This window comes from Triturus cristatus, chromosome 4_1 (genome assembly GCF_964204655.1).
Source record: "Triturus cristatus chromosome 4_1, aTriCri1.1, whole genome shotgun sequence".
Classification (NCBI taxonomy): Eukaryota; Metazoa; Chordata; class Amphibia; order Caudata; family Salamandridae; genus Triturus; species Triturus cristatus.
Window position 1 is genome coordinate 749,459,599 of NC_140585.1, and position 26,477 is coordinate 749,486,075.

The following is a 26,477-nucleotide window of genomic DNA, read 5'->3' on the forward strand; positions in this document are numbered from 1 at the left end:
CCTTTCGGATCCGTTTGATCCGAACATCAAACTTACATCGACGATGTAATCGAGGACCCCATTCAAACGGTGTCCTTTATGCCACGCCAAATACCCACACATCGACGTCCACCCGGTATGCAACAAATGTCTCTCACCGGATCACGATGAATCGAAATGTATGGCGTGTTCCAGATTCCGATTGAAAAAGACTCTTCGGAATAGACGGGCAGCGAGATTAGAAGCGCAGCAATCGGCGCCTGCCCCGGCCAACATCTTCAGCACCGAGGACGTAGAGAGCGTGGAAGAAGTAAACTCCAGCCCCGCTTCCGAACACTATTCCCGATCGGAAGACGACGATTAAGTGCTTTTTCACAGGGAAGAAGTCGTCGACTAGGTAGGAGACTACGACGTGGCCTTTGGGGCCGAAGAAGATAGCTCTAGCGAAGAGCCAGGCCCACCCGTCGATACGGAGGCCGTCAAAGTGCGTCATTCTACGGCTCAGGTTGAGGGATCGCCTCCGGGCCTTACCCGAGATCAATCCCAAAGTTCTTCGGCCCCGCCCTCGAACATCCCGCACGAGCCATTATTACCTAAGACGACTGGATTCCCTTCAACGAAACCAATCGTCGCACCAGTTCCACCGAAACCAAAAGTGAAACTGGCCGTGATCGGCTCGAAGACCTCCACTCCTTCGACGCCAGCAAAGGCCGTCGGCTCCGAACGCACTAAGAGGGATTTCTGCGCCGAACTCACTGCAGCGGATATCGGTACCGACCCGAAAAAGAAGGCCCTCGGCCCCACAAAAGCGCCTCGGCCCCTGGCACCGAAGCAGTCGGCCCCGACCACCAAAGTCAAAATGGCCGCTCCATCTGAGTCCACGTCGAAGACGGCGGCACACGCCAAGTCGTCGACTCCAACGACCGTTGATACCTGTCTTCGGATCGATGACCCCGTGGCTCCAAAGCAGTCGACGCCTACCTCCACGGTACCAACCGGGACCAAAGAACCTTCGGCGTTCTCAGTGCGACAAGTCGCGGCGTCGTTGCAACGCATCAGGGAACGGGCAGCCCTCCGATCCACGTCGGGCCCCGACAGAAATAAGGCTCCAAAAGCACCCTCGGCGCCAACCAACATCACCTTTGGTTTGCCGCCATCCACGGCGCCGATGTTCGAGATCCGAACACGTGTCCGCCAGACACAGTCCCCGTCTACTGGACACACACATTCTGAGCCTTCACAGCCACAATTCATCGACGCCGACACTGGTAGACTGATGCTCCGCAAACGGAAGATCACGCCAGAGGAAAGCTTGGACTCCTACCGAATACCTCTGAAGCACAAATTGCCAGCAGAGTCAGAACCAGTTCTGTATGAACGCTTGCAAACCTCCTATCCGGATCCCCAGTCCTTTTCTCCTACGCCTTCCGAAACGGACGCAGTGGAGGACTACAGGGGCGATGAGACCACCTACCCTGGGGATGTCGATCCTGATGAGCAGCAGGACCCAGATCAGGCATGGGATGACCCTACAGGCCAGGGTACCGCACCACATACCCAGGACACGCAGCTTTACAGCGCGGAAACATCTCCCACAGAGGACACTGCTGCCTTCAATGCCCTCATAGAACGTGCTGCCGCCAATCATGGAGTACAACTCCACTCTGACACTGTTGAGGAAGAATTTTTAGTGGACACTTTCGCCTCCTCCGAGAGTACTGTCAAAACTCTGCCCATGTTGAAAGGAGTTCTCAAACCTGCAAAGAACATTTTCAAAAACAACCAGGGCACGGGTGCTCAACCCCAGGATTGAAAAAAAGTACAAGCCTGCGCCCGGAGATCCTATGTACATTAGAGGTCAGTTACCTCTGGACTCCATGGTAGTTGCCAACGCTCGCAAACGAGCCCATTCGCAAACAGGTGATGCTCCTCCCCCAGACAAGGAGTCCAGGGTGCTGGAGACCTCAGGCAAAAGAATTGCAGCTCAAGCAGCAAACATCTGGCGCATTGCCAATACACAAGCCCTCCTGGCCCGCTATGATCGTTCACACTACGACACGCTAGAATCGCTACTCCAGCATCTGCCAGATGAATACAAAGAGGCAGCGGAGCTCCTCATCAGAGAGGGACAACTCCTTACCAACGCATCCATTAAGTGCGCACTGGATGCTGCCGACACAGCAGCAAGGGCAATTAACACCAGTGTCATGTTACGACGACACGCCTGGTTGAGAATCTCAGGATTCAAACCAGAGATTCAAAACAACATCCTGAATCAGCCAGTCAACCCCGACTACTTATTCGGCCCCGAGGTTGACACTACCTTAGAAAAAATAAAAAAAGACACTGACACTGCGAAGTCAATGGGGGCTCTGCAGACGCAGCAATTTCGTAGTGGCTCCTTTCGTTGCCCCGGGAATAGAGGAGCAGCTAGAAGCCAGGGGTCACAGCAGCAATACACTAAAGGAGCACACAGAGTACCTACGATAAAACCAACAGAGGTGGATATCGTGGCTCCAGCACCAAGGGCAGGGGACGTGGTTACGGCAACACCAGGTCCTCCCCAAAAAACAAACCGTGACGCCCTCGCCCTGCCCCCCGACCACATAACACCTGTCTGGGGAGACTCCAGCGGTTCCTGTCCACGTGGAAAACCATCACCACAGACAGGTCGGTCAGGGACATTATCCAACACGGTTACTGTCTCGAATTAACCTCCACTCCTCCCAACATACCCCCAAAGCACCGTCTTATGTCCGTAGAGCACTTAGCATTTTTGCAGCAGGAAGTGCTAAGTATGCTGCAAAAAGGCGCAATAGAGGTCGTGCCCGTCAACCAGCAGGGGACAGGAGTGTACTCTGTACTTCTTAATCCCAAAAAAGGACGGGTCACTCAAACCTATACTAGACCTGAGACCCCTCAACCACTACATTCTCTCAGAGCATTTCCATATGCTCACCCTGCAGCAGGTTCTCCCGCTGCTCAGCCAGGGAGACTTCCTAGCCACACTAGACCTCAAAGATGCGTACTTCCACATACCCATACACCCATCACACAGGAAATATCTCGGGTTCACTATTCAGGGACAGCACTATCAATTCAAAGTCCTCCCCTTGTGTGTGACAACAGCACCCAGAGTTTTCACCAAGTGCCTAGCTACAGTGGCTGCACATCTACGGAGTCAAGACATTCACGTCTACCCTTACCTGGACGACTGGCTTGTTCAAGCAAAGTCAGCCCAGCAATGCGCCAGCCACATGTCCCTCACCATTCACCTTCTTCACAGTCTGGGATTCTCACTAAATTACCCAAAATCACATCTCCAACCCGCACACGTACGACAGTATCTGGGCGTGACCATAAACCCTCTGGCAGCCACAGCTCAGCCAAATTTAGTGAGGATCAACAGCATGCAACTGCTGATCTCAAAGTTCAAACCTCAACACTCCCTTCCTGCGCGAGTGTTCATGCAGTTGATAGGCATGATGGCCTCCTGCATTTTCATAGTCCCGCACGCAAGACTACATATGCGCCCGCTTCAGGAGTGCTTGGCACGTCAATGGAATCGGGCTCACGGGCACTTCAAAGACCTAGTGTTGGTGAGCGGTCGGGCGTACAACTCTCTGCATTGGTGGAATCCACAAAACCTTTGCAAGGGCCGACCGTTCCAAGAGCCTGTTCCACAAATAATACTGACGGCGGACGCCTCTCTCCAGGGATGGGGAGCTCATGTACTCAATTACACAGTGCAGGGACTATGGACGACACAACAAAAGAAGATGCACATCAACCTTCTGGAACTGATGGCAATCTTCCACGCCATGAAGGCATTCAAAGTACACTTGTGCAACAAAGTCGTGTTGATCCGGACGGACAACATGACTGCCATGTACTACATACAGAAAGCAGGGAGGAACACACTCTCCACAGTTGTCTCATCTGGCTCAGAGCATGTGGAAGTGGGCCATTCAGAGGAACATATTCCTCATGGCGGAACACCTCCCCGGCAAAGACTACCAGATGGCGGATCTGCTCAGCAGACACAGCCACCAGATGCACGAGTGGGAACTACACCCGTCCGTTCTCCAACCGTACTTCCAACAGTGGGGTCATCCAGAGATAGACCTATTCGCCACAAACAAACGCAAAATGCCAAAGCTTTGCCGCCAGGTTCCCACATCCACAGTCGCAGGGCAATGCGATATGGATGGACTGGTCTGGCAGATTTGCGTACGCTTTTCCCCCAGCACCGTTAATACCGCTGGTGGCACGCAAACTGCTACAGCACTCACTGACACTCATCCTAGTTGCTCCCACATGGGCGTGCCAACCATGGTACACCACCTTTCTAGAACTTTCCGTGGTGCCGCATCAAAGGCTGCGGATCAAACCCGCACTTTTAACGCAGAACCATGGCGAAATTCAGCACCCAGATCCGCAACAGCTGAACCTGGCAATCTGGCTCCTGAAGTCTTAGAGTTTGGCTACCTAAACCTGCCACCTGACTGTATGGAGATCATCAAGGAGGACAGGAGACCCACTACCAGAGCTTGCTATGCAGCTAAATGGAAGAGGTTTGTCATTTACTGCAACAACAATGACATTAACCCGCTAGACGCATCCATTCAAAACATAATCTGTTACCTCTTACACCTATACCAATGCAATCTATCATACACCTCAATACGTATCCATTTAACCGCAATAGCAGCCTATCTCCAAAACAGGCAGCACCTCTCTTTATTCAGAGTGCCTGCCATCAAAGCCTTCTTGGAGGGACTTAAACGAGTAATTCCCCCAAGACACCCACCAGCACCGGTGTGGAACCTCAACTTGGTCCTCACCAGACTGATGGGTCCACCCTTCGAACCTCTCCACTCATGTGAGATTCAATTCCTCACCTGGAAAGTAGCTTTCCTAGTAGTGATCACTTCGTTAAGAAGAGTTGGTGAACTCCAGGCACTAACCATTCAAGAGCCATTCATACAGGTTCACGCAAACAGGGTCGTACTACGTACCAACCCCAAATTCATGCCTAAAGTAATATCGCAGTTCCACCTGAGTCAAACTTGAACTGCCTGTTTTCTTTCAAAATCCACAAAATGTCGCTGAGAGAATGCTCCATACACTAGATGTAAAGAGGGCCCTCATGTACTATATAGACAGAACTAAAAACTTTAGGAAGACAAAACAACTTTTCGTTGCCTTTTCTCCACAACACAAGGGCAACGCCATTTCCAAAGCAGGTATAGCCAGATGGATCGTTAAATGTATTCAAATTTGCTATCAAAAAGCTAAACGCACATTAACGATTCCCCCACGAGCCCACTCAACACGAAAGTTAGGGGCGTCCATGGCTTTCCTGGGAAACATTCTTTTACAGGAAATATGTAGAGCAGCCACATGGTCCACTATACATACATTTACCAAACACTACTGTGTAGATGTACGCTCAAAACAGCAGGCAGCTGTAAGACAGGCTTTTCTCAAAACTCTTTTTCAGACTGCTGCAGCTGGCACTGGTAGCCGCCGCTAATAGGAGGTACTGCTATGTATTCTATGCACAGATATGAATTCAGCAGCCCACATGCCTCGAACTGAATATGCTACTTACCAGTATGCATCTGTTCTTGGCATGTAGGGCTGCTGACATTCATATCGCCCACCCTCCTCCCCGGCGCCTGTAGCAGCTGCAGCTCTCAGAATTACTGTATAGCATGGTCATCACTTACTGTATCTACTCCATCACTGCCACAATGGCGAAAAACAATCTAAGGATGGAGAGGATGCCCATGCGCACTGTAGTCCAGGGGAGGAGTCACCTATCCCAGGATACCTCGAAGACTCTTCCAGGACAACAACGTGCAAACATCCGGACCCAACACTAGGCGGCGATCTATGCACAGATATGAATGTCAGCAGCCCTACATGCCAAGAACAGATGCATACTGGTAAGTAGCATATTCATTAGTCATCTTTATAGGGGGAGAAGTACGATGACACCTGTCAAAATCTCTAGGACTGCTTCACTGAGATGGCCAACTGGATGAGAGCACATTGTTTAAAGCTGAATGCAGAGAAATCCAAAATTCTGCAATTTGGAGGTGGTCATCAGATTTGGGGCTCTTCCTGGTGGTCATCACCAAAGCCAAAGAAAGTTGCCAAAAATGTGGGTGTTCTGATGGACTAGTCCTTGTCTATGTAGGAGCAAGTCATTGCCACTTTTGGCAAATGCAATGGTTTGCTCAAACGTCTTAGAAAACATTAACTGGGTCCCAGTAGATTGGTGCAGGACCATAATCCAAGCTCTGGTAATTAGCAGACTGGACTATGGGAATGCTCTCTATATGGGGATGGCCAAGCACCTTTCACACTATTACAGGTGATTCAAAATATGGCAGCTAAGCTCAAATGCAATAAATACAAATGCAGATCAGCCTCTGCTTACCTAAACTCTTCTCTGGCTTCCCATTCGAAAAAGGGCTACATTTAAATGTCTGTGTCATGCGTACAGGGCTTTACAGAATACTGTCCCTAGAGTTGTTCTTACTAAGCTGAATTTTTACCCCCCCCTTCCCACAAAAAAAATCTGAGATCCACCAGTTTTGCTTTGGCTAAAGCTACACAGATCAGAAAATTCAGTACCGTCGGCTGCTCTTTTACATACTTGCGGGCGGCTCATTGAAATTTGTTACCCGTGAACCTTCGCTGCATAGACAATTATCAGTTTCACAAAGCAGCTCAAAGCATGGCTTTTTCCTGAGTAATCATCTTCCTATCTGTTCTCTTCCTCTGTGATATTAATTGAATGTGTAGCTTCCGATAGCGCTGTGATATCCCATTGGGGAGGACTATTTGTTCTTTATAAATACTTATAAATAAATAATGGGACATGAAACAGAATGTGTGATATACTATAGGCACCAGGGGTGTATGGATGTGTACAGAACATCCATTTTTTTTTTTTAAATGTATTTATAGTTTTATGAAACATTCAATTATATTCATTCACAACAAAACAATTCATACAAGGTACACCATGGTGTTGCAAAATACACTGGTTGGTTATTCTTGGAAGTGTGGGTCCTTATCCCTCACCGCCGCCACCAAATGCTGGACGAGGGAGTCCCTGACCCCTCGTTTCCACGTTGTGCTAAGTAAGGACACCGTCTGAGAGAGCCCTGCTCACCCTCTTAGTAGCTTGGCACGAGCAGCCAAGCTCATCTCCAAGGCACAAGTGTACAATATGTGCAACCACACTCCTAGTAACCCAATGATGTCACCACAAATAGACTCCACACGAGTTTTTATAAAATGAGTATAATCTCTATATTTAAGAAGTTATATGATATGACCACACGATACAAAACCAACATATAAGATTTGGTAGTATTACTTCTGGTGGGTTGGTAGGTTCTAATCCCCAACCACTGCTTCTAACCAACAGGTAAGCTTACTTCTAACCGTTTCTCAAAATGTTAGGCAAGTCGTATTGCTAGAATCACACACGTTGCAAAAGAAATACTGCAATGCGTAACGATATTCTCTTGTACCGTGCAACAGAGAAACCATGCCATACGTAGCGCCACAGTCATGTACTTTGCAATAGAAGAAATAATGCAATGCGTATCACTACCAGCATGCCCTGTACCAGAAAGAAACAAAGCAATGCGTCACGCTACAGTCCTGTACTGTGCAATGGAGGAATAATGCACTGCGACATGTTATAATCAGATACTGTGCGATGAAGAAATAATGCGATGCGCCACGTTACAATCATGTACTCTGTAAGTGAAAAATAACGCTGTGCGTAGCGCACCACGCATGTAGCTCGTAAGGCACAAATGAGGTCAGGCTTCATATGACAGTTCGATAGTTCGTTAGCAGTAATAATGCAAAGTGTAATACGAAAGTCTAGGTGCTCCATTAACAGTGCCCCCAATATGGATCAATGATGACACAAAAGTACTTCTTCTCACTCTGGCCCCAGTACTGCCCCTTCTTGGGCCAGTATGGGCCTTGATCCGAGCCGAAGCAACAGGCTTGTGCAGCTGACAGAAGAAAGAGGCCGAGAGTGTCCCTCCGGGCCCGCACCCCACCCCAGGTTACCAGGGGGGGCGCGACCCAACTCCAGAACACCGCGGCCAGACTCGTCTTCGGGACCCCGTGTCACGAACACATGACCCAACACATGCAAGACCTCCACTAGCTCCCCGTCGAAGAGGGTCATCTTCAAACTCCTCACCCACGCTTACAAATCCCTCAACAACATGGGACCCAAACACCTCAACGAAAGAGTTTCCTTCCACGTACCCAAGAGGGACCTCCGCTCCGCCGACCTCGCCCTGGCAGAGGTCCCCCGCATCCACAGAAACAGAACAGGCGGTAGAGCCTTCTCCTACATTGCAGACAAGACCTGGAACGAGCTCCCCGTGAACATCAGGCGCCCCCCCCCCCTCTTCCTCCCTGCAAACCTTCAGGAAGGACCTCAAGACCTGGCTTTTTGACTGACCCGAAGCTGTGACTGATCCGGAGCTGGAGCTGCCCCCACCCCTAGCGCTTTGAGACCCTCATGGGTGAATAGTGCGCTTTACAAACCCTTGATTGATTGACTCTCCTCTCCTGTTGTTTTCTGCTTTAGGTGTCAGTTTATAGGTTTTCTTGAAACATGTCCCCATATATGCACAATTTGCATTGTCCTTGTATAGGCATAAGATCCCAGTCCTTATTTAGGCATTAGCCAAGCTATCCAAATACAGGCATGGTCACCTACATCCGTCCACCCCAACGTCACAACGAGTTCTTAGAAACCAGACCCTTAAGCTTTTGGGAGTTCCACTAGCACAGGATTATTGATTTCTAAAAGAACTCCTTTATTATGCATGAACCCCTATTCCTTAAGGGTTCATTCCTGACGGCTTCCTCTGCCCCACTTTACGTCAATGCTAACATTCCAAGGCACCTACCAGGTATAAATAGATCTTCCCGTACCCAAGCAAGTAGGAGGAGACCTTGACTTTAGAGGAGCCTGTGTCCCGGCCTCATGCACTGACAAGAGACGCTGTCATCCCTCCTCGCAGAGAATCCTGCTTCCAGTGTTCTGACTCCCTTCGCGGGGTGTTACAGTTGGATACCCGTAAAGAGATTCCCACCTCTCTCATTCTCAAGGTATGGAGCTGACTAGAACCTAGAGGGACTCTTTGCATACCAGACTATGGCATACCATACTATAGAATAGTATACTATAGAATACATCACCTACCTTGTACTACACTTAGGTTAGGTACACTGGGATAGAACTAGAGAAGCATCTTATGAGTATGCGCATTTTTAGCTTGTTATTTATGTATACGAATATATGTCATAGCTAAAAGCTAATGCTAGCGCAGTATTTCTTTCTACTGCTTACGCTGTACATAATATATCTTGCATACTGTCTTACGATTGTAACAGCTCATATCTCTTACATGGGAAACAAGACTGTTCAATAACTCCTTTTATTGAAACCCCGTCTATTCTTTCTGTGTAACTCTGCAGAAACTAAGCCTGCATGATTAGCTGAGTGAAACAGCTATCTGTTTCCACAATTCTGAGAGTGTTCCGATTCTAAAGGGAAACAAAGTTGTCATGTTTATGCGGTTGCCAGAAACTGCTCCCTTCTTGTTAACTCAGAGACCATTAGAAACTCTTTGTAATCTGGCACAAAGTAATTAAGTTTAATGTACTCGATAGGGGCATACTGACCTTAGTCCTATGCCAAATCTATAGGGTATATTATTCCAATGTGCAGAGCCTATTGTGGAAATAGGAACTACACTACACTCCTACTTCAGCGACTTGGGCCTTGATCCAGAACGCCGTCAATGGGTACGGCGGGCTCGGGCCAGCGGCTCAGCTCCTCCGGGGATGCTGGTCCGGGTCGCTGCTGTTTCACTCCGAGGGCACAATGACCTGACCCTCCTTCCGGCGGTCTCTGTGAAGACGGAGACCCGCCCTCAGCACTGTGGAGAGTTACTTTGAATTCGGTGCACACACTACCCAGGCACTCCTCACCAGTGCCTCTGGTTGCACCACGACACGCAGTCTGCGCGTCCGAGTCTCACCTCTTCTCCCGGTGCACACGATGACCAGGCGCTCTTCACCAATGCCCTGGCTGCACCACGACACGCACTCTGTGCGTCCGAGACTCACCTCTTTGTTCGGTGCACACAACGACCAGGTGCTCCTCACCAACTCCCTGGCCTGCACCACGACACGCACCCTGCTTGTCCAAGTCTCACCGTGCACACAACGACCAGGCGCTCCTCGCCAACGCCTTGGCCTGCACCACGACATGCACTCTGTGCGTCTGAGACTCCGCTTACTCCTGCATGCCCACGATCATAAGGCACAACTTCTGAGGGTCTTAAGCGGCAAAAGCACGTGCACACTGCGTTGCTTGCACTTCTCCAGAACTTTTATATTCCCGTGTTTCCAAACTGGGAGCCAGCTCACCTCTGGCACTTGGGGTTAAAGACACCGCACAAAGCACAGTCTTATTCAAGCAGGGGGACCCAGCGCCTCCAAGCACAGTCCCAACAGCCTTTCCCTTGGTTAGAACAGCAAACTGCAGACCAGCCCCAGATCACGAAGCAAGGCTTGGTCTTTCCACTGCAGTCTCTTCAGTTGCTCCTTCTTTAGCAGAGGTTCCTCTTGACAACAGAATGGGTCCAAGCCTTTTCAGTCTCAATCCATTTCTGTTTCATTCCAACGTTCAGGTGTTTCAGCTCTTAATAGTTATACCCCTTAATGTCTCAAGTTCGTTTCTGCTCAGGGGTCCTTGACTCCTCCCTAAATCAGTTCTGAGTGTCTCCCTCCCAGTGTCCCCTTCCTCCCTTTGATACTTGGGATCTGGATCCTTAATCGCTCAGCAGGAGATGGGTCAGTTGGTGTATAGCACCAGCCCAGGCCTTTTCACCTCCCGGGCCTCTCCTCCCCCCCCCCCCCCCCCCCCCCCCCCCCCCCTACTCTCCAGGTGCAGGGCAGCCTGGTGCCATCTCAAACCCTCCCTGGGTCAAGACCTCTCCCAGCTCCTCTCACCTCTCGGATCCAGACAGTCCATCCACATTCAGCAGAGACACACACAAATGCCTACAGCACAAAACTCAGCCACTTCCTAAAAGAGTGATTTCTGGAACACACAGTGACAAAACCACCTTCACAGAAAGAAGTGTTATGATACTGTGAGTTCATACATACTAACCTTCACCTCTCCATTATACATTTACAGGAAACTAGGCAAACAAACACAACACCCAGCCTCCCCCATTCTGTCCTATAGGCAGGATGGCCTTTCAGCAGTGAAAAACGAAATGGAGTGTTTTTCACTGCCGGGACATAACACACACCTTAATATATGTCCTGCCGTTTACCTACACTGCACCCTGCCCAGGGATTACCCGTGACCGACCAACAGGGGTGCCCAATGTGTATGCAAAAGGGAAAGTAAGGCCTCAAGTGGTTGCACTTGTCAGGACTGACAAGTGGTTGCACTTGTCAGGACGACATGCTTACTTAGCAAACGGTGTGCAGGCCCTACACTGCAGGCCTGGGTTTCATTTTCCGCACGCCTTTGCATTACTAGCCCCGGCACACACAGTGCACATCACTAGGGACTTTACTAGTAAGGCAAACATACCAATCATGTCCAACCATTTACCACTACACTTTCCACTTGTACTTTGACACTGATCAGCAGTGGCAAAGTACCCAAAGCATCTAAATTGGCAACTCTGTCAGGAAAACGGTCTAGGGGGGAAAGCAAAAAGTTTGGGGAACTTTAGCCAAAAAGGCCAAGTCCTACAGTTATACAGCATTAAAATATTGATAAAGGAAGCAGGGCTCTATCAGAGGTTCAGCCATCAGTCGAATCATCAGGCAAGTGATCGCTGTGACTTGTCAGCAAGTAAGCGGTAAAAGAGGCCCAAATGTCTTTAGGTCTTGACAGCTACGGAAGTTCCTCCGCGAATTGAATTAACTGATCTCTACAATATGCAATATCCAGCAACCATTGCCTCAATGTGGGTACACCCCTACCTTCCGAGTTTTGTGCCACTTTCCGTTTTTCTAGAAGTGCAACTGCCACTAGTCTCCGATTCTCTTGCTTTAAATTTCTAATAAGTCCTAACAGACAGACGTGTGGGGTGCAACCCACCGATTCCAGAGCCATATTGGATAATGACTTAGTAATCTGAACCCAGATTTCCCGCACTGTTTCACAATACCACGCTAGGTGCAGAAAATCCGCATCAGGCCCACAGCTGGCAGACTCTCTCAATCCAAATCTTTGCAATTGCTTGGGCATACAATACAATTGTTGACTATATTTAAAATGAATAATACTCAAATTACAGTTCGGAGTTAAGTATCTTGTTAAAGCACAACAGTATTCCCAGTCCTTTCCTGTTAAGGGAGAGTCCAGCACCTCATTCCACCTCTCAATCCCACCGCAACTCTGGGGCAGTATCAACCTGCATTGCATTGTACAACTGTGTAATCCGTTTTGTACGGGAGGTGCTAGTCCGCATAGCCTGCAAGGGCGATTGCGTTAATGGTGCGGCTGGGTGTAGAGGATTTAGGGTTTTAAGGGCCTCTTTGAATCTATAGTATGTAAATACCAATAACTAAGTGTCAGTGCCACGGGCATGGATGGACTCCAGGGTGATGAACATTCCCTCCAGATATACATCCCCCATGCTAACTATTCATGCGTCTGCTAAAAGAGAAAGCTGTCTAGGTTCTTGTGTTACAGTAATATCAGGGTGATGTGCCAGAGACAAAGCAAGGGCATACAGCGGCAACCTCCCCGCCAGGATCTGCCAAGCCTTTACAGTGCAATTGATGGTGCTGTTCCTCCTCCGTAAGAATAAGAGCTTCTGACAGATCGATGTCGTAACTAAAGTACTCGAAACCAAGAAAACCGGTAAATGACCTCGGGGCGTTCGTGTCTTCCCTCAGAGAGTACTGGCAGTGATTCGGGTGTCTCGTCTGCGGAGTGAAGTCAAAGAGCACTTTGACTTCACTCTGCAGGCGAGACCGCCGAATCATTGGTTTTCCTGGTTTCGAGTACTTTAGTTACGACATCGATCTATCTGTCACAAGCTCTTTTTCTTCTTTTTGAAAGAAGCCTTAAAGAACTAGTTTGCTGTGAAGTTGAATTGAATGATAGACGACTCGCTCAAGTCGAACTAAATGACACGGGTCTCCTCTACCCGCTAAAACGAGATTTACTACACCAGGACCACCAAATCCGCATTGGTCTTTGAACGTGGAGGTTAGAAATTTCGACAAATGCCTGGATAACCATTAAACTTCCAGGGGTCAACTTTTAAATTACCAGTCCTGAAGATGGTCTTATGAACTGAAATGTAAAGACCGAAACGTCGACTATCGCACTGTTTTCTAGATAACTTCTAAGTATCACCAAGAAAAAGTGTTTGATTTACTGTTAAGTGGAGGAATCATTGAATGGATTTCCTCCCAAATTTTGTACAACTGTCTAAATTTTAGGTACCCTGAATACCATTTATTGATATAAATTAACTTTTTTTCACACACCTTTTGTCCTTTCTGATAATTCAATTGTTTTAATCTGGTTGAAATGATTTGTATGTATATATATGACTAAAGCATAGTATACAACTTCATGATATATGCACTCTGAGATAAACCTCACCTATAGGTATATCTTTATCCTATAGTCAATTTATATAATTCAGCCTTTCAAAAAATCCCTTGAAGGCACACTTTACCAGTACATACTATTTACCCAAGCCTTCAAGGGTATATTGGGTTTTCCACTGTATATTTCAAGTTCCCCCCTCCGTGGCCCTATTATGTGTGCATGCAACAACCTAGTGGGGAGAGGCAAAGGATATGCCCCATCCACCTCCACCGCTACATTGGGTAGGAAAGGCAGGGTATAATACCCATAATGTGCAGAATGCGCTTGCGCACACAGGTAATCTAATTAGAAGTATGGTGCCCCAAAACCTCCCTGTATATATGGCCTGACAAGGACCTCCTAGCGGCCCTGCGGTTGCCTGCCAGCCCTCACAATCCTAATTAGAACAGAGCGCAAAGTGGTAAATAAAACTTTAGTCAGGGTATTGGGACATTCACAAATAAATTAAAAAATCGCGGAAAGACCACCGTTTTTAGAACCGCCACCCTGTCCGCTAATGACAACGGTAGTTTAATCCAGCGGTCCACTTGCTCCTCCAAATTCACCATCGTACTTTCTTTCGAAACTAGTTCAGGGTCCCTATGAATTCACACACCTAGATATTTAACTGGATCCATGCACCATTCCAGCAGGTAGTCCAACTCGTAGATCACCATACCAGAGGTCAGGGGGAAAATGAATGATTTATCCCAGTGTATACTAAGGCCTGAGTAGTTCGAAAGTGATAAATTCCCATATCAAACTGTTTAGGTGGTCTTCCGGATTGCGAACATAGAGCACTATATCGTCCACGTAGAGCGATATAGACAGCGGACGTTGCCGCATCCCCGCATCTGCATGTCTCTGGTGCACTCTACATGACAGGGGCTCCAGGACAACAGCGAACAGTAGAGGGGACACCGGGCAACCCTGCCGCGTCCCCCTATTAATTGAGATGAGCCCAGAGTGACAGGTATTTATCCGTACCCGGGCCACCGGGCCTGCATAGAGCAGTCTAATCCAATGCGTAAATGCGGGCGACATCCCCATCTGATACAGCACAGCAAACATAAAACTCTATTGTGTGGAATCAAACTTGAGTGGTTGAACAAGCCGGCACAAACCCTGACTGATCTGAGAGCACCAAAGCCGGCAGTAACGGGTGCAATCTGGACGCTATGACTATAGCGAGGATTTTTGTGTCGATATTCAGAAGCGAAAGAGGCCTATACGAATCACATCTTGCCGGATGTTTACCTGGCTTTAATAAGGTGACCACTAATGCTTCAGATCTGCCTCCAGAAGGAAGAAATAGGGTCTAAGGGAGAAGTTTATCGACCAAACAGTTCCAATCCCCAATACTATTAACACAAATACAACCGGAAACTGGTGGTCTAAAAAAGGAAGAACATAAGGAACAAACCAACCTAACTCGTAGCACCAAGATGAGAGATCCTACCAATAACAATCGCTAGGGAGGAAAGATACCAGTGACAGGAAATAAATTTGCATAATGTTGATAGGATTTCCATCAACTGCCAAGAGAGGCCAGTGTCATCATTTGGTTATCCTTCAATCTTAGCTAATGCTCCTCAAAGCCTTGAGGGAAATCATGTAGCAAGAGATTGCAACTGAACAGTGAACAGTAAAGTCAGAGAAGGAAACTTTACAGATAAAGACTAACCAGTATGGTCATGAGTGATACAGCAATAGTAAATCATCTCTTGTGTGATGGAAATATTAGTGCAGTGCAAAAAAGTGAAATTTAAAAGGAGCTGGGAGAGAGAGAAACAGCCTTTAATCACCATCTCAATGCCAATCCTATTAAAAGTATGTATAAGCAACTACGTTTGAGACGCAACTGCTCAATCCTAGATCTATACAAACCACATGCTAGTGATCTCTCCAACCAACTATCAGTGAAACTATATCCTAAGAAACTGATAAAAAATGCATGTAAACGTGCAACGAATAACCATAGAGATGCGCTGCTAGAACCCAGGTGTGAAAAACCTAAACTAGAGCGCCTTGCATGTGTCAACACTTTCAGTACGGTTACGAATGGTATCCAGAAAAGCATTCGCAAAAACGGGCGTATTTTGAATACCTGCAATCATACAATTCCAATGCCTCTCTTTGCCTTCAAAAGGGGTCAGAATCTCCGAGCTAAATTGGTCAACACACGTATCAGGGAGCGAGAACCAAGAACACAGGGTACTTTATGGAATTTACCAGCTATCCATGGCCACTATCCTTGTGGGACATGTGATGTTTGCCCGCAAACCAAACAATCTAAAACAATCGAGATGGGTACAACCAGGCCATGGATTCAACAATCTTTCCCTAATTGTAACAGTGACAATTTGATCTACCTACTACAATGCCCATGCCAATACCAGTATGTAGGTATGATGACTCGCAAAGTCAAATTAAGGATGCAAGAACACAAAAGCACTTTAAGATGCAAAAAGACCAACACTAGGCTGACTCGACACTTTGTTGAATAAAATCACCAGGCGGAAGATTTTACATGGACGGTCTTAGAAAAGCCCTTTATACCGTCCTATATCACTGACAAGACCAAATTTCTCTTCAACAAAGAACAACGATGGGTGTGCAAACTGCGGAATGATCAGCAGGGTCTTAATGACTCGATCCCTTGAACTGCTTTACAATAGCCCATGATGGTCATATACTAGACATTGTTGCAGCTCCCCTTCATCTCTTTGATAAAAGGTTTTTTACTTGCACAAGGGATCGGTATCTGAGGAATCTCTCCAACTTACTACTTATCCTATCGCTAGATGCGAATACAAACTTATCTAGTATTAATTGACACCAATTGCTTTATTTCCTTCACCAACAACCATGTTTGTCTGTTGAGCGCTGGTATCAATAAAGCTTTCCCACTACACTATAGTTTTGTTTAAGGAACCACCATTCCAGACTGTCAACAACGCTATGTGAACGCTGAAAACTTGCAACATGATTGGTCCTACAACCCACGTAGACAACGTCATTAGCTTGAGACCCGGAAAACGTTTCCATCAAAAATATGGTGTATAATTGTGAGGTATTTTGCTGTTTATACACTATCGTTACGGGTAATTTAAGACCCATTATATTCATTATCTCTTGAATACTTTACCTCTACTGTTGGTACCGATAAATTTTTCTAATTCATTCGAGATACACAATAGTAACTACCATTTCCTGGTCTCAATACGTCATTTTGTAGTTCTAACGCTGCGACTAGATTGGTACCGCAACCCACGCAGCGAGCGTGCTATAAAACGTCACTTAATCGGAGCCTCGGCACCTCCCACAAACCCAGGAGAGTCCGAGGCACCGACAGATAGGTGAGTGATAGAACCATGTTCATGCGGTTATTTGTACTCTTGTCTACTCGCTTCCATTTTTGAGAGCCACTCCACCGGTAAAGCTACGCTGCACTCCCTCCGAACAATACGTTCACGTGTCATTGAGCGGATGTTCAGCGTCCTTTCATGGAGTCCATCAACACTTGTTTTCTTTACCTAGAAAGTACTGTTTCTCGCTGAGTATTTCATTTATAGGCGAAACAGGAACACAAAAGCGTTAATTATGCTAAAACCTTACCCCTTTCCAAACAGTTATCTTTTATCATAATAGGCAATTTCCACCGTTTTAGAGGTTTGTGATTTGTCTTTTGTTTCGTTTTGTCTCCCTAAGAAGGGTACTGACAGTAATTACTACATTCACTAGATAAGGTGATTAATTGCGAGGCAAGAAGATTTTAGAAACGTCTGGTTTTCATAATGTAGCTAGGAGAAATAATACAACATTGTAGCTAACTCATGAAGAAATACAATTGTATTCTTTAAGCTAGTATCTATATCTAAATTTCCTTTAGAGCGGGGTCTCCAATACCTGAGTTAGTGACCAGATGAGGTGAGGTCTGTATCTCGAATGATGCAGGTGAGTGCACTGTTTTATTATTTAAATAACGGTGCGCCAACACTACTTGTGACTTTCACATAAGAATCGCTAATTCTGCGATGTACAGGTTCTTAAGGAACTTACTATACCAACATTGAGAGCACTAAGAACTTTATTTGTTCATGATTTATTCTCTACAGGAGTGAAGATTACCCTGCTCATTCAGAGATCTCATCACTCAAGGTTGTACTTTTTGACAATTTTCTTTCACACGTTACATATATTTTTCATATTCACTATTTTGCAGTAGCTAGTTTATCTGTATAGGTCCTGAAGAAAGCCGGAAAAAGTTCCATTTAGGCTGAAACTTGTCGACCCATTGTGAAGCAACCTATTTGTTTAAAGTTGTGTATACATACTATCTGAAAGAAACACGTTAGTTAGATTCCTCACCTTAGAATATCCCCAGGCGTCAGACTGGATCCGGAAGATTTTTCGTCAGCAATACCCCTTGCGCGTCGCTAGGCGTCGTCTGCGGCTCCGCGTCCGTCGTCGGCGTCGTGCGCCGGAATGATGTCGTCGGAGTACTTAGACGCCGCCCTCGCGCGCTGACGTCAGTTCTTCTTTTTTCCGCGCCAGTAAGCGCAGATCCGGGAGAGCTACCCCTTTTTAGTCTTTTTTGACTAAATCTTTTTTGATCACTTTTGATCCTTGTCTGTCGACATCTGGTGCCGGTAGGATGCCTGGGTTCAAGGCTTGCGAGGATTGCCATCGACTGATGTCGGTGACCGATCACCACCGCCGGTGCCTCTACTGTTTAGGTCCGACCACGACGCGGAGTCGTGCTCCGATTGCCAGGCCCTGACTTCGAAGGCTCGGCGGGAGCGGTCCCGCAAGCTTCTCGAGCTTCGCCACTCGGCTCCGCGTCGTGCGCGATCCAGGTCCAGGAGGAGGTCCAAGGATCGCTCGCGGAGCCCTAGCCGACGCCACCATCGATCGTCGGGCTCCAAGTCGTCTGGTAAGTCCAAACGCTCTAAGAAGTCCAAGAGGCGACATCGCTCTTCGGACTCCCCTCGCCGGTCGCGCGACTCGGCCGAGGGTCCGGGTGGTTCCACCCCCGCAGGCGCCGTGCCCGTCCCCATACCCTCCGGTCCCTTGGACTAACGCGACGCCGGCGGAGGTCAGTGCCTTCCTCTAGGCCATGAGGAGCCTGGCCCCGCCGTCGACGCCCGCTGGCGCGCCTTCGGGCCCCGCGGACTCGACTGGGCGACCTTGCCTGCCGGCGGCTTCGGCCCCGGCGCCGTCGGCGACTCCGGTCTCGACGCCGCAGGTCCCCGCGGGGCCCATGCCTGGGCCCCCGTCGACGCCGGTTGACCTAATCACTCCTCCACCGGCGCCAGTGAATGAACCACCGCCGCCGCCGGCGCAGACTCCTACTCCGGCGCCGCCGACGCCTTCGGTGCCGACTCCGGACGGCGTCCAACCCCAGTTTAGCCCTATTCCGGACCCGGCGCCGGAACGGCGTCGACCGACGCCGCGTCCGGCGCCGCTTGAGACCTAATATCTCTACAGTCCGGCTCCGATCATTTCTCCTGTTTATCAGGAATCGGAAGACGGGGGCGACTGGGAGGGGTTCGAGGACCCTATGGCTGTTCAGTCGCAGCTTTCACAGGACTGGGCGGATGAACTGGGGGAGGCCAGTGGTCTGGATACCTCGCCAGACACTGGATTCACTTCTCCTCCGACTCTGGCTTCGGAGGAGGGTGCAGCATTTTCTGTGGTGCTGCGCAAGGCGGCCGCAGCCCTTGGGCTCGAGCTGCCTGCCGTGGCTGTGAGGACTAACATCCTCACTGAGGTGCTTCAAACCGCAGCAAGCTCCACTGAGCCTCTGCTGCCGTTCAATGAGGCCCTCACTGACGTTCTGCAGGGCACCTGGTCCAAGCCCTCCACAGTTCCTCCTGTGGATAGGAACGTTGCCAGGCGCCACCGCCCTGCTCCGGGCGACCCCAGTTTCCTGTCCCAACACCCCACCCCCGAGAGTCTGGTTATCCAGGCCTCTACCTCCCAATCCTCCTTCCCGACCGCTCCGCTGGACCGGGATTCCAAGAGACTCGAGCAGTTTGGCAAGAAACTGTTCTCGTCCCTTAGTTTGGGCCTGCGGTCTTTGAACACCGCCTGTCTCTTGGACCGTTATTCCCATTCTCTGTGGGATACGGTGGAGGACGTGCTGCCCCTGTGTCCGGAGGAGGTCCGGACAAGTCTTACCCAGGCTTTGGCCGATGGGAGGGATGCAGCGCGGCACGCCATACGATGTGGGCTTGACACCACGGACTCGCTGGGTAGGGCGATTTCCACCACGGTGGCGCTCCGCCGCCACGCCTGGATGCGGTCCACGTCATTTTCCGGGGATGTCCAGAACACCCTCATGGACATGCCCTTTGATGGCACTCGCCTGTTTGGTGAGAAGGCGGACAGTGCGCTGAACCGCTTTAAGGACTCCCGGGCTACGGCCAAGTCCTTGGGCCTCTCGGCTCCGCGGGCGCACACCTCCGCTTTTCGCCCCTTTCGTGGCCAAGGAAGGGGCGCCTCCTCACGTCCGCCAAGCCACCAGCCGCAGAACCAACCTGCGCGCGGACGTGGTTTCCGCCGTGGCGGATCTGGAGGACGACTTGGTCAGCCCACATCCACCCCGGCAGCATCCGCCTCAAAGCCTTCCTAGTCCGAGCTTTCAGGCCCATTCCACGCCAGTGGGCGCAGAGTTCGCCATCACCTGCTCCACTGGCGGTCCATTACATCGGACAGGTGGGTGCTGCAAATTGTCCGAAGGGGCTACTCCCTCCCCTTCGAGACGACCCCTCCAGCCATGCCACCGCAGCACCACCGTATCTCGGGGGATCATTTGAATCTTCTCCGCGAGGAAGTTTCGGCCCTCTTGGCCAAGGGGGCCGTCGAGCGCGTTCCGAGTCTAGAAGTAGGTCGTGGTTGTTATTCCCACTACTTTCTGGTTCCCAAGAAGGGCAAAGGGGGCCTACGCCCCCATCTTGGACCTCCGGGACGTCAATGCCTTCCTCCGAAAGGAAAGGTTCAAGATGTTAACCTTGGCTCAGGTTCTAGCTGCCCTAGACCCCGGAGACTGGATGGTAGCGTTGGACTTGCAGGACGCATATTTCCATATCCCCGTCCTGCCGGCCCACCGGTGTTACCTGCGGTTCACGGTGGGCAAAGAGCATTTTCAGTTTACCGTGCTCCCCTTCGGCCTCACCAGTGCCCCTCGGGTGTTCACGAAAGTGATGGCGGTGGTCGCAGCTCATCTGTGCAGATCAGGGGTTCCAGTCTTCCCCTATCTCGACGACTGGTTGTTGAAGGCGGGCTCGCCCCAGGCAGTCGTCTCCCACCTCCAGACTACGGCGGATCTCCTGCATTTGCTGGGATTTTCCATCAACGTGCCGAAGTCACACCTGAGTCCCTCTCAGAAGCTCCTCTTCATCGGAGCAGTTCTCGATTCGGCGCAGTTCCGGGTCTATCCACCGGAACAGCGGGTCCGGGATATACAGGCCCTGATTCCCATCTTTCGGCCTCTATCCTGGGTTTCGGTCAGGCTAGTGTTGCGGCTTCTGGGGCTGATGGCCTCCTGCATCCTACTAGTGCATCACGCCAGGCGGCGCATGCGGGCTCTGCAGTGGGACCTGAAGTTTCAGTGGGCCCAGCATCACGGCAACCTGTCCGACCATGTCTTGATCTCGGAGGGCACTGCACAACAGTTGCAGTGGTGGCTCACGGACCGCGATTGGGTCATGGGCAGGAAACTCTCCCTTCCCCAACCGGAGCATGTCGTAGTGACGGATGCGTCCCTCCTGGGCTGGGGTGGCCATATGGGAGAGGCGGAGATCAGAGGCCTCTGGTCTCCGGCGGAGTCTCGCCTCCACATCAACCTGTTGGAGTTGAGAGCGATCCGACTTGCACTGAAAGCCTTCCTTCCCTCTGTCAGGGGCAGTGTCGTGCAGGTGTTCACGGACAACACCACCGCCATGTGGTATTGCAACAAACAGGGCGGGGTGGGGTCGTGGACCCTTTGTCAGGAGGCTCTGCGCCTCTGGACGTGGCTGGAACACCAGGGAGTCACCCTAGTGGTTCAACATCTGGCGGGCTCTCTGAACGCCAGAGCGGACGAACTCAGCCGCCGGTGCATGATGGATCACGAATGGCGTCTGAACTCCGAAGTGGCGCAAGGTCTCTTTCAGCAGTGGGGAGAGCCTTGGTTAGATCTATTCGCCACCGAAGAGAACGCGCAATGTCAGCAGTTCTGCGCGTTGGAATTTCCAAGGCGGCACTCGCTCGGCAACGCTTTTCGTCACGAGTGGAGTTGCGGTCTGTTGTACGCCTTTCCGCCTATACCACTTCTGCCCAGAGTGCTGAAGAAGATCAGGCACGACCGGGCCCAAGTCATCTTGGTGGCTCCGGATTGGGCACGAAGATACTGGTATCCCGAGCTACTCAGTATGTTGACCGATCCCCCGATACGTCTGCCCCTTCGGGAGGATCTTCTGTCGCAGCAGCAGGGGACGGTCCTCCACCCGAACCTGTCCAGCCTCCACCTCCATGCGTGGAGATTGAGCGGCGGCAGTTGATGCCATTTGACTTGCCTCCTGAAGTCTGTGATATCATTCTGGCAGCCAGGCGTCCCTCCACAAAGACGGTATACGCCTGCCGGTGGAACAAATTTGTGGCATGGTGCACAGCAAAGGCTGTGGATCCCCTTTCCGCCCCTCTTTCTGAGGTTCTCCTCTTTCTTCTTTCTCTGGCCCGGCAGGGCTCTGCCCTGGGCACCCTGAAAGGTTATCTTGCTGCCATCTTCGCCTTCTTGCGGCTTCCTGATCAGCCTTCTCTTTTCAAGTCCCCTGTGGTTACACGCTTTCTAAAAGGCATTACTCACACGTTCCCTCCTGTCCCTTTTGTAATGCCTCAGTGGGACTTGAATCTGGTCTTGACATTCCTGATGTGCGCTCCCTTCGAGCCTCTTCACAATTGTCCTCTTCGTCTTCTGACTCTTAAGACTGCTTTTCTGGTAGCCATCACCTCGGCTAGACTGGTGAGTGAGCTCCAGGCTTTATCTTCAAAGCCTCCTTTTCTCTCTGTTCATCCGGACAAGGTTGTCCTTCGGCCTCGTCCTTCCTTTCTTCCGAAAGTGGTGACTCCATTTCATCTTGGGCAATCTGTCACCTTGCCCACCTTCTTTCCGCCTCCGCATCCTTCCAAAGAGGAAGAGAGGCTCCACCGTCTGGACCCAAAACGTGCGCTCTCCTTTTATCTGGACCGCACAAAACAGTTCCGGGTGGACGACCAGCTTTTTGTTGGGTACGTGGGCGCTAAGAAGGGGAAAGCTGTGCACAAACGGACCATCTCTCGGTGGGTCGTTTTGTGTATCAAAATTTGCTATTCTTTGGCAAAAAAGGACCCTCCTGTTGGGCTGCGCGCCCATTCTACTCTGGCCACAGCGGCTACTACTGCCTTGGGACAGGGAGTCCCTTTGCAGGACATCTGTCAGGCGGCGACGTGGGCTTCGTTACACACGTTTGCCAGGCATTATTGCCTTGACAGCCAAGTCCGGAGGGATGGCTTCTTTGGCCGTTCTGTCCTCCAGGACTTTCTGGTGTGATCTTGGTTCGCAGACCCACCACCGGGGATGGTATTGCTTGGGTATCTATTCTAAGGTGAGGAATCTAACTAACGTGTTTCTTTCAGATGAACAAGTTACTTACCTTCGGTAACGATGTATCTGTAAGAAACATTAGTTAGTTAGATTCCTCACCGACCCACCCATCCTCCCCGTTCTGCGAACTGACATCTAGGGTTAAGGTTGTCCTTTTCAGGCCCCTAGATTTTATTCTTGGCACCAGTGTCGGTCTTTGCATGGCTCTGCGTTCCTGGCGCGGAAAGCTATGTACAAGAACTGACGTCAGCGCGCGAGGGCGGCGTCTAAGTATTCCGACGTCATTCCGGCGCACGACGCCGACGACGGACGCGGAGCCGCAGACGACGCCTAGCGACGCGCAAGGGGTATTGCTGACGAAAAATCTTCCGGATCCAGTCTGACGCCTGGGGATATTCTAAGGTGAGGAATCTAACTAACTAATGTTTCTTACAGATACATCGTTACCGAAGGTAAGTAACTTGTTCTTTAATAGGATTGGCATTGAGATGGTGATTAAAGGCTGTTTCTCTCTCTCCCAGCTCCTTTTTAAATTTCACTTTTTTGCACTGCACTAATATTTCCATCACACGAGATGATTTACTATTGCTGTATCACTCATGACCATACTGGTTAGTCTTTATCTGTAAAGTTTCCTTTTCTGACTTTACTGTGTACTGTTCACTTGCAATCTCTTGCTACATGATTTCCCTCAAGGCTTTGAGGAGCAGTAGCTAAGATTGAAGGATAACCAAATGATGACACTGGCCTCTCTTGGCAGTTGATGGAAATCCTATCAACATTATGTGACTTTATTTCCTGTCACTGGTATCTTTCCTCCCTAGCGATTGTTATTGGTAGGATCTCTCATCTTGGTACTACGAGTTAGGTTGGTTTGTTCCTTATGTTCCTTTTTTAGACCACCAGTTTTCTGTTGTATTTGTGTTGACCACTAATGCTTACCGTAGTGTCGTGGGGAGCTGATTGACCTCATAGGCTTCGACATGCAGATTGTGTAAATGTTGAGCAAGCAAATAAGCGTACGTTTTATAAAACTCGCCAGACAACCCATTACTACCTGAAGTCTTCCCACCATGCAATGCTAAAATGGCCTCCACTGTTAGTTGCACTAAAAATTCTCGCTGCCCTGTGGACATCCAAGCGAGCGCAATTTCCTCGAAGTAGGCAAGAGTCTCATCCCCAGTAGCTGCCTCTCTGGAGCTGTAGAGGTCGGAATAGTAGTCTACAAATTGGTCCAATATGTTGGGCGAGTTGTAGCATTTAGTCCCATCCTTACATTCTACCTCTTTGACAAATTCATGTGCAAGCGGTGGCCTGATTTTGGAACAAGACTACGGCCCGGCCTCCCACCCTCATCATAGGTTCTAGCCACCTAGCGCCTAGGCTTTATTTCTTGCTCCGTAGTCTCATTAAAGTCTGTAATCAGCTCTCTAATTTCGGCCAAAGTTTCCATGCAATTGTTCACCTCGTAGTGCCTTTCCAACCCCGCTAATGTTGAACATCAATCTTTAAGGAAAGGGCCCAATATTGCTTAGAAGATCTGAAAGTTGTCATTTAGCTTATAAATGAGGTGTTCAAAACTTGCCTTATCATACATGTTATCCAACCAGTTCTGAAAAGTGGGTAGTCGGGTCGATTTTCCAAAATCGCAGAATCGCCAATTTAGCCAACCCTAGGGCAGCGGAAAGCCGTCTATGAACATTTAGTCACTGATGGGTGGTCAGAAGTATCATGCAAGAGCACATCCGGGCGGAAAATGGTCTATCCACCCAAAGGCCTTCTCTCATATGATCCCAAACCTGCAACCAGAAGGCCCTCAGTCGATCACATTCCCATAAAATATGGACTATGTTGCATTCCGAAAGGTCGCATCTCCAACAGCGCAAGTCCACACTAAGATGGGCATTGGGTAACTTGCTAAAGACCAGTGCAAGTGTTGAGTGCAGTTAAAACTTTGTGCTCTCTGCCACCATCCAGTCCCTTCAGAGTGTGACATACATACATACTGTTAGAGGGAGCTGTTATTGTACACACTGCACCATTTTCCTGTCTCAGTGTAAGTTGTGAGAAGGATGGAGGGGGCTACTGCAACACTTTCTTGCAGCAGCATGTGTTTCACGGTGCTTGACAAGGAAAAGAGACTGCTAAAGGAGACAGACTCTCTCATACTTGCAGTGTCCCGACCTCCAGCAGTCTTTCTTCTTTTTGTGCAGGCTCAGAGCAGCTTGGCTTTAGGGGGCAGGCCCTCCCTCCAGGAAGCTCATAGTGCCTTCGCAGAGAAACACCTCTCTCCCACCCTTCCTCCTTTTATTAAGCTCGCACTGCTGAGCAGGCTCAATAAAATGTGGGACACATAAGCTTCCAAATCTTGTTTTTTAAAGATTTTACTGGGGATTTAGTAACGAAAGTTAGAATTTTGCAGTTTTGTTTTTGCGAATCACAAATTCACTAAATCCTGGAGGGTCTGCATAATGTCAGTGAAGGAGGGTGGGTACCAATGGGTAGGAGATAGCTAAAGGACCCCTTATGTGTAAAGGGCCTTGCTTTGACTGCTTGAAGCAAGGGCACAAGTGATGGAACTCGTCTTCTACCCTGGAGCCCCTAGTGGTGGGCTCGTTTGAGGGATAACAAGTCCGGGTTGTGTGTAGTAAGTTTACAAATGGGGTAGGTCGAGTACTCCCTAGTTTGTTTGTTAGGAGTTGGACCATGAGGGCAGATTGAAATTACCTGAGAGAACTAAAAAGTAAGGCCACAAGAATATGTTCCAGACAGATGGTGGTATTGGAGATGTTGGTTTTCCCCAGTACATTACTTGAAGGGTCAAGTCTGCAGGGTCAGGAATGTTTATGGTATTGAGCAGGACCATGCTAATATGGTTTGCGTGAGATGTAGGGAGTTAGTCGCCCAGAGGAAAGTGGCTAACTGTCTAATTCTGCATCCTGGGCAGTAAATTACCACAGTTAGAAAGGAAACCTGTTTGTGCGAGTACTGAAGTCGCCCCAAAGAGAGATGATGGATCTCTGAAAGCTAAACCTACTGAAAGCACCAAGAGGAGAGTAATGGGTACGAGGAAGGTGCAACCTGTACTAGTAAGAACATTGGGACAGGGGTTACCAAATAGCAAAGGACCCCGAGACTTGCGCTGTATTGGACACTTCTGAACTTGAG

The 26,477-nt window shown here is 49.4% G+C and overlaps 1 protein-coding gene across 9 annotated transcripts in view; it reads left to right on the forward strand.

The window, feature by feature from the left end:
* SYCP3 (synaptonemal complex protein 3) overlaps positions 1-26,477 on the forward strand; it is a 920,669-nt gene that overhangs the window by 45,985 nt on the left and 848,207 nt on the right. For 3 of the 9 annotated variants that reach the window (XM_085653276.1, XM_085653269.1, XM_085653270.1), the window contains exons 2-3: positions 17,574-17,638; positions 17,800-17,842. The exons of 4 other annotated variants lie outside the window; for them this stretch is intronic. The gene's annotated coding sequence lies outside the window, so the exon portion shown is untranslated. The remainder of the gene's footprint in view (positions 1-17,573; positions 17,639-17,799; positions 17,843-26,477) is intronic. 2 more of the 9 variants (XM_085653277.1, XM_085653273.1) reach the window with 1 other exon arrangement.